The sequence below is a fragment of the Cajanus cajan genome, chromosome 9 (assembly GCF_000230855.2).
Source record: "Cajanus cajan strain Asha chromosome 9, NIPB_CcT2T_4, whole genome shotgun sequence".
NCBI lineage: Eukaryota > Viridiplantae > Streptophyta > Magnoliopsida > Fabales > Fabaceae > Cajanus > Cajanus cajan.
In genome coordinates, this window is record NC_138525.1 from 49494526 (window position 1) to 49503652 (window position 9127).

Sequence of the window (9127 nt, forward strand, 5' to 3'; positions counted from 1 at the left end):
GTGTTTTCAAAAAAATTGGCATCCACGTGACATCCACCTATGCATCTACGTGACATCCACGTGGCCAACATTTAACTCCGTTTAAATAATTTGGACGAAAGTCCCAAATTGAAACCAATTAATTTATTTGGGACCAAATTGAAACCAATTAATTTAGTTGGGACCAAATTGAAACCAAAAATAAAAGTGGGACTAAATTGAAACAAACAATTATTATAAGGGACCAAAATAGGTTTTTAGCCAAAAATAAATGGTTAAATTTTAATAATTTAAAAGTTTTAACAATAAATAATATTTAATAATGTAAAAATTATTTTTAATATTTAGTAAATAAAAAACTAAATATTGGTCAATTATACATCAATTGATAGATTAAAAAAAATATAAGAGGAGAAGAAGAAGAGAGAAATGAATATAAAAAAAAAAAGAAAAAAGAGATAGGGAAAAAAGAGAGAGAAAGAGAAACAAGAAAGACAATAGAGAAGGAGAGAGAAAAAAAAATGACATTGTTAACCCTCCTTGTGACATTTGAAAGGAAAACCAATGCCTATTATACACCATCTTCATAATCATAACACCCAATTTCTCCGTACATAAAACAAAAAGATATGGGGAGAGTGGCCCTTGGCACATGCCTCTTTTTGGAAAGAATGATTTAGTTTTACTAGCATTCCACAACAAAGAAATTGATGTGGCTGTGACTCTATGCATTATAAGAGACACTATAACCTCCAAAAACTCAAGAAAACACAACGTTTGCTTCAGAATTTACCAATCATCCTTATCATATGCCTTCTCTGAGTCAGTTTCAAGATCATATACTCTTTCTTTTGCTTGAATCTCTTCATCCAATACATCACTTCCTTCAACATAATTACATTATCTTTTGTACCTCTTCCAATAACAAAATTGCTTTGGATTGGGCTGACCATGTCAAAAAGGAATGGCCTCAATCAATTTACTAAAAATTTGGAAATTAATTTATATATCACTGTAGGTCAAAATTTTGTTAACTTCATCGAGTGATCTACTTTAGGTATCAATACTACCAAAGCTTCCGCAAACTACAAATCAAAGGTTCCTGCTTGGAAAGTTTGGCTTACTAACTTCCACACATCATCCCGACCCACCTCATGCCAAAACATCTTAAAAAATATAGGTTGAAATCCATCCAACCTAATTTATACCCTTTCATACTCATTAACGTTTTATGCACCTCCTCTTTACTAACTAACATTAACAAAGAAAACTATCCCTCAAATTACAAGTTTGAGACATTAAAAACACCTAAGCCCCTCTTCCCCAATCCTTCCTGAGTATAGAATAACTTTTTGAAGAAAGAGTAAAAATAGCATGGAGAAAATCATGCGAAATCTCAAAGTCTTTTATAAGATTATTTGCTGTGTGAATTACATGTAAATTAAACTAGAAAATCTCACAAAATCTAGTATTCAAAACAATTCATTGAAATCTCTATATTTTTTTAATACCAATAGACTTTTTTAAATAAAAAAGTCTTAATTAAATACCACCATATTTTGATAAACTCCTAAACAAATCTTAATTGTCTTGATTGAATACTACATGACTTTTTTATATTAAAAATGTGACACCCTTACTACCCCAACACATATACTGTAACTTTACAAATAAATGTTTTAAAAAAAGGTAAAAGGGTTCACATGAGAAACTTCAAAAATCATTCTTCAATAACTACAATAATAAAGATTTAGAAAATGAAACACAAGAGTTTACAAATTGTTTTCAAAATGATATTTACAATTCCAAATCCATATAAAAATTTTGTTCTAAAAGTCCTCTGCCCCGATGTCACAATATCAGAGCATACCCTTAATTTAACTGTTGGCATTCTAGATGTCACTCGCAGCTGAATCTTCCTCACCTAAAACATCCACAAAATTGTACGGTGAGAAAAGAAAACATCTATATGTAAAGTACATACAAACACACAACATATCATTTCATTATAACTGGATACTCAACGAAATATTCATAAACATTTTAGTGTATCATAACTTTATCAATCGTGCATCATCATCACGTCACAATTCGCAATCACCACAATCATCACAAATCTTGCAATCAACCTTATGCCAAGGTCACGCCTATAGCATCTCTTGCCCAAGGTCGTGCCACCCCCGACATAAGTATTAATTACCTCACACATCTCACACCATGCCAGAGGTACATTCGTCCTTGTAGCATCACTTACCTAAGGTTCGTATCATCCCTGGTTATTAGTGCGAGGAACCACAATCACATCACAATCACATCACAATCAATTCATCACAATCCACATAAATCTTACAATTAACATTATGCCAAGGCCATGCCACAACTGACATAAGTGATACGGGTTAATTGCCTCACTCATCCCACATCATGCCAAGGTCACGCCCTCCCTGTAGCATCACTTACCCAGGGGCCGTGCCATCCCTAGTTATTGATGTGAGGAACCACAATCACATTACAATCCACAAAATCTCTTGCAATTAACCTTATGTCAGGGCTTCCATATTTGACATAAGTGATACGTGTTAATCGTCTTACTCATCCCACACCATGCCAGGGTCACGCCCTCCCTATAGCATCACTTACCCAGGGGCCATGCCATCCCTGGTCATTGATGTGAGGCACCACAATCACAATCATAATCACATCCATACAACATCTAATTTCATAGCTCAATTTCATATCACGTACACAATTCTATATACACAACAGATAAGTCTAACAAAATAAGGGTTTACACACCCCTCAAGCAATTCACATCTAGATTATCAATTTTTAACAAGTAATATAACAATAACATTCATAAATTAATATAATAATCAACAGAATTACCAATTTAATATAATTTCAACATAACGGTAAAACTCCCAATTGTTCCAAAACCTAGCTCACAGGCACTTTTCTACAGTTTCGTTCTCCCTCTCAGATCATCATTCTTACAAATTAAATATATATTTCTAATTCTCAACACATACAGAATCTAATGGGATCATCAATTCCTCAAACAGAAATAATCCAATTTTTCTAAAACCTAACCTGCAGGCACTTTTCTATAATTTCGTTCTCTCTCCCAGAGTATCATTTTTACAAATTAATCATATATTCATAGTCCTAAATACATACAGAATCACATAAGACCAATAATTCTCCAAACAGAAATAATTATAAAATTATTCATAATCCTCTTCTACCCAATTCCCTCATGTAACTTTGCATACAAATAATCCATTTTCCCCCGTACCTGGATAAACAGCAGTTGAACTAAAACAGGGATCTCTTGGTCTCCTCCTCTAAGTGCCCCTTGGTCTTCAGAGAGAAGAAGAGGGAAAGAAGAGAGAACAGAAGATAATAGGAAGAGAGAATGAGAGATGTGTGAAAATGACAGGTGAGAGGTGCTATTTATAGGATTTCAGGCTCACCTACCGGAACGGCTCATTCCAAAAGTGGAACGGCCGTTCTGGACCCTTCGAAACTACACAAAATTCTCAACTGGAACGGCCTGTTCCAAAACCAGAACGACTCGTTCTCAATCCCAGCAGAACGGCCCGTTCTCCCACCAGAACGACCCGTTCTGCTTCTCTAATTTTGGGCATTTTTCTTATTCCGGAATGGCCAGTTTCACTTTTGAAACGGCCCGTTCCGGGCAATCAATTGGGCCTCTGGCCTAGCGATTTTGGGCTGTTACAAAAAAAAATCTTAGATTGAATCCTACAAGACTTTTTTTTAATAAAAAAAAAAAAGTCTTTTAAAATTCATTGAAATTCTAATCCAATACACCTCCTTATTTTCTCTTTTAAATATAGGATGTTGACATTTTTAGAAGAAAAATTCAAATTTGAATTTCAAAATTAAAGTAGAATTAGTTGCTTAATTATAAGTTAACCTTATTACCTTGGTTAACTTAACTTGCATCATAAACTACCAAACTCTATATACATAATTTTTTGTGTGTATATTTTGTCACTTTGATGATTGAATGAGACTTGATATTTTTTAAACTCTCTTCAAAGTCATGTTCTCTCCTTGGAGAATTTTCTCATTAAGAAATTTTATCAAGGAATCCCTCTTTATAACAAGTTTATCTTCTCTTGTTTATCTTTCCCTTGAAAGTGGCACACCAAATACTCTTATTGTCCTCCATGTTTGTTTGATTTCTTTAATATTTAGAGTCATGGATGGAGATCAAAAAAACTAGGAAGGATAAAAAATAACTATCATCTCCATAAGTTTTTCTTTCATGAACTCGAACATGATTATAATGAAAGATACATGTTGCTTAAAAAGAAAAAAAAATTGTGATCTCTACCAATACAAGCTTAATATTTTAGGTATATCATACATCATTCCACTTCTTTATAATTCTTTAAGTCACAAAGGCTTTTTGTATTTCTTAAAAAAAAATTAATATATTTTTAGTTCTTCATATTTATTCTTTAAATTTATGATAAGTTTATTTTTATCTTTTAAATTATTTTTTTTTAACTTCCACCCTCCATCAATGTTTTTTTAATGTTAATTGTCTTTTATGTTTAAATTATATACTATGTATCATTTATTAGAGTAATTCTTCATATTTCTCATATTCAATGAGGGTATTTAATGGTTACATAACACGAAGTTGAATAAAAATGTATAATAAGTTCGCATGAAATATTTGTGTTTTTATAACATGTATAACTAGTGATTTATGTATAACCATAATGCATGAACAATATTAATATATTGTACCAATGAAAAATAAAAAATTTAATTTGTAAGCCAATACTCATAATATAAGAGAATAATATATATATATATATATATATATATATATATATATATATATATATTTGCGAATAACATAACATTAATTGTTTTATTTTTTTTATCTCCATTTCTTTTACGTTAAATTTGATATCTTTTATATATTTTTTTTAAAATTATGCATTAGCCTGTATATTGATTTTAGCTTATTAGTTTTTTTTTTCTTAATGCATGTTTTTATGTATTTTTTTAATTATGCATCTTTTAGTTTATTCTTTTTTCTTCAAATTTATGTATTTCTATATGCATTTTTTCTTTACTTTTTGTGCCTCTATTATTTATTATGATATGCTATTTATGTTTCATAAAATGACATTTAAAATGTGATAATTTTGTTGATCTATTATTTTATTTTTAATTAGATTAAAAAATATGATTTATTTTTAGAAGTTAAAATAAATTTGTTATTTGTATAAATTAAAAACATATTTAACTTATTTATTAATAAAATGTTATTTCATAAGAAATATAAATAAAATAAAATATGTGAATATTAAAATAATTTAATTTAATAAATGTAAAAGAAAATTAAATGTAGATTATTTTTTAAATACATCTAACCAGTATAATCACATTCTCCTATTAAATCTTCACTTGATAATTTAACATTCAGTGAATTACACTAACCAGTGTAATTTTATGTTATAAAATTTAATTCTTGGTTCAAAAATTAGATGATTTAACTAAGTATTCACTTTTATTTACATGTAAACAGATTAATTACTTGTAAGGTTGATTTAATTATGTCATGAAGTACTGAACAATTTAACAATTAAATATTAATTATTAAAAATTGGGTGTATCAGAGTGTATGAAAGACACCTACCTATATCTCGTTTCACACCAACTCCAGCAAATTAGATGAATTTTGTTTTTTCAATTAAGAAATTATCCTAAAGAAATGATAATAATTTTATTTTGAAATTTTTTAAACATGATACAATTTTCGTTAAAAATATTTAAAAATAATAATTTAATTATTTATCAATATTGTTTAATAGTTTTTATGGTTAAAATTTTAATAATAAAAATTGACTGATATTATATATATATATATATATATATAAATAAGAAATATATTTAATTATTTTATATTTATGTTTAATTGACTAATATATCACAAGTGATTTTTTTAAAACAATTTTGTTTGAACGTGTACAATGTACAATTATTATAAATGACAAAATTTTTCTTTCTAATAACGTAGATACAAACTTAGGATTCAAATTCAAAAGTATTGATTAAGTTGATATAACTCCTTATTAATTGATCTACATGTTTTTATCAGTATAATTTTATAAATTTTAATTTTTAATAATTATTTAAAAATATTTCATTTTAATATCTATAAATATTATTTTTATTTTCTTTTAATATATATATATTATATTTTATTATATAGATTAAAAAGTAAAATTTATGAAATTATAAAATTAAAAGAAAACAAAAATTATATGTATAAGAATTAAAAAATTTATCCAAAAATATTTTGATACAATAAATTTTATAATACATTTATACGTGTTTTTATCTACATTTACGGCAAACTGTGTCCATGTATTGTAAGTAATTATTTATTATTCTTTGGTCCGATGATAAAAATCAGGTGGAAAAAAATTATAAATTTATTAAAAAAATATTTATTATTTTTAAAAATCACAATTAATTGATTCTTGTATTTATTATTTTTATAAATTTATTAAAATTAAATAAATAATATTTCATAAATAATTAAATAATACTAAAAGGCACAATATTTTAAATAATTAATTGATTCTTGCATTTTTTATAATGTTAAAAGAATTGTTGTTCTTATATAATTTTTTTTTAAAATTCATAACTTTTTTTTAAAAATATCACAGAAAGGTTTAACATATTATACTAATTTAAATTCATTATATTAAAATCATAATAATAAATATTTTAAATTTAATATTTATTAAATTAAATAAAATTTTATAACTACTTTAACCTTTAATTTTCATTATAATAAAATTTTAAAACATTAATATTCAAGTAGACAAAGTTAATTGTTAAAAAATTAAAAAAAAAATAATTACATCTTTCAGTAAATTAAAATGATAAAAACTTTCATATTAAATTTTATATTATTTGTCTCAAAATTAAAGGATTTATTTGTTTTGCATTAAAAATATTAATTTAATTAAATACGATTAAAAAGGTGTCCATAATTTTTAATATTATCTTCAGACGGTCATAAAAGAAAAACATTATCATAAAAAAATTCAATGTGAAGGTGAATAATTCACCTGTAAACATTATCGAGTCAAGATTAACATGCAATATAAGTGTATAGTCTAGGATACCCTTTTGGCAAAGAAAGGTTGTTTACTTTTAAATTGGATAACATTCAATTAAGTCATTTATTTATTCCCAATTTCTGATGCGAAATTTATCAAAATTATGCAGTAAAAAAATGATAAATAAATTTATTTATTTATTTTCTATTCAATAAGATTCAAAATACAGATATCAGAATTGTTGATATAATTTCTTTGTTGTATTTTAAGAAATTATCACTTGTTTAGTTATAAAAAAAAATATCACGTTTTTCAAATTCGTTAGTCTTTGACTATATATTCAAAAGTTCAAAAACCAATTTTAAGTGAGAAACTGTATTTTTCATACTTAGATTAGATAAGATAAAATATAATATGAAAGTAAAATATAATAAAAGACGAAATAAATTTAGAAATTTTGGTCTTATTAAATGTTTACTACACAATATAATAACAAGATAGATAATAAAATTTCAATTCTTCTTTTATAAATAATATTAACACATTATGGGTGATAAACTTTGGAATGATATCTGAAACATTTCTACATGACTTTTCAGATGAATATTTTCTTAAAACTTTAATCGTGCTCATTATGGAGATTGATAACTCATTTAAACTTAAAGATTTTTGTCCAATTAGTTTCTGTAATATGACATATAAGATTATATCGAAAGTGACAAGATTACACCCTTACTTCTATGATATTTTTAGACCTTTTTAAAGAAGTTTCATACAGGGAAGGATTCTGAAGATAGATACTCCATTTAACCTTAAAAGATTTGCGTCCAATCAGTTTCTGTAATATGACATATAAGATTATATCGAAAGTGACAAGACTAAACCCTTACCTCCATGATATCTTTAGATCTTTTCAAGGAAGTTTCATACTATGGAAGGAACACTTGATAATAGTATTTTTGTATAAGAGACTTTCCATTTTATATCAAAGGATAAAACTGCTAAGAAAACCATGATATTGAAAATCAACTTTGAAAAGGTGTATGACAGAGTGAGTTGGGATTTTCTTTAGGCTATTTTACATAGAATTTGTGTTATCCAATTGATTATATAGGGAGTTAAGAACTATCCACTGTCAGTGCTTTGGAATGGAGGGAAGTTGCAACCCTTTTAACTTTCTTGGAGTCTTAGGCAAAGGGATCATCTCTTCCCATATCTTTTCGTGCTCTACACGGAGAGACTTGTTCTTCACATCCATGAGCTAAATAGAGAAGGATTTTGGGAAACTATTCAAATATCACATGGAAGTCCATCTTTGTCTCATTTGTTGTTTGTAGATGATATTTTCTTATTTTGTCATACCATGGAGTAACAGGTACAACAGGTAACTTCAATCTTGGAGGACTTTGTGTTGCACCGGGTTTGAAGGTAAATTGTGAAGGTCTAAATTCATTAAATTCATGACATCCAATAAGGTGGGAAGCCCGAGAATAGAGAGGTTTCAACAAATTTTGAATATGCACAATAATCGAGGAAGTATTTGAGTATGCCAATCATTCAAGAAAGGGTTAAGTTGCAGAATTTCCAACATGTTAGATCATGTGAATGGGAGATTATCCGGCTAGAAAAAAAAGTTATTGAACAAAGCTAGAAAGTTATGTCTCATTAAGTTTACATTAAACTCGATTTGCTTACGGTATGTAATGTTTGTGATTCTCGCAAGGTATATGCAATATTATTAACTATCAATAACCATATCAGATGCCATATACACTATTTATAATAAGAACAATAAATATATTAAACATATTTTTAATGCATTAATTTATAAATTCTTTATAATCAACTTTTTATATTATAATAATTTAAAAATAATAATAACAATAACAATAATTTAAAAGGATGAAAAAGACATAAGCACATTAAACTAAGAAAAATATATTTATTTTTTATTATATTTATTATCATATAAAATATATTTCAAATTAAATATACTATATATCAGTATAAAAATAAGTTATAAATTTCAC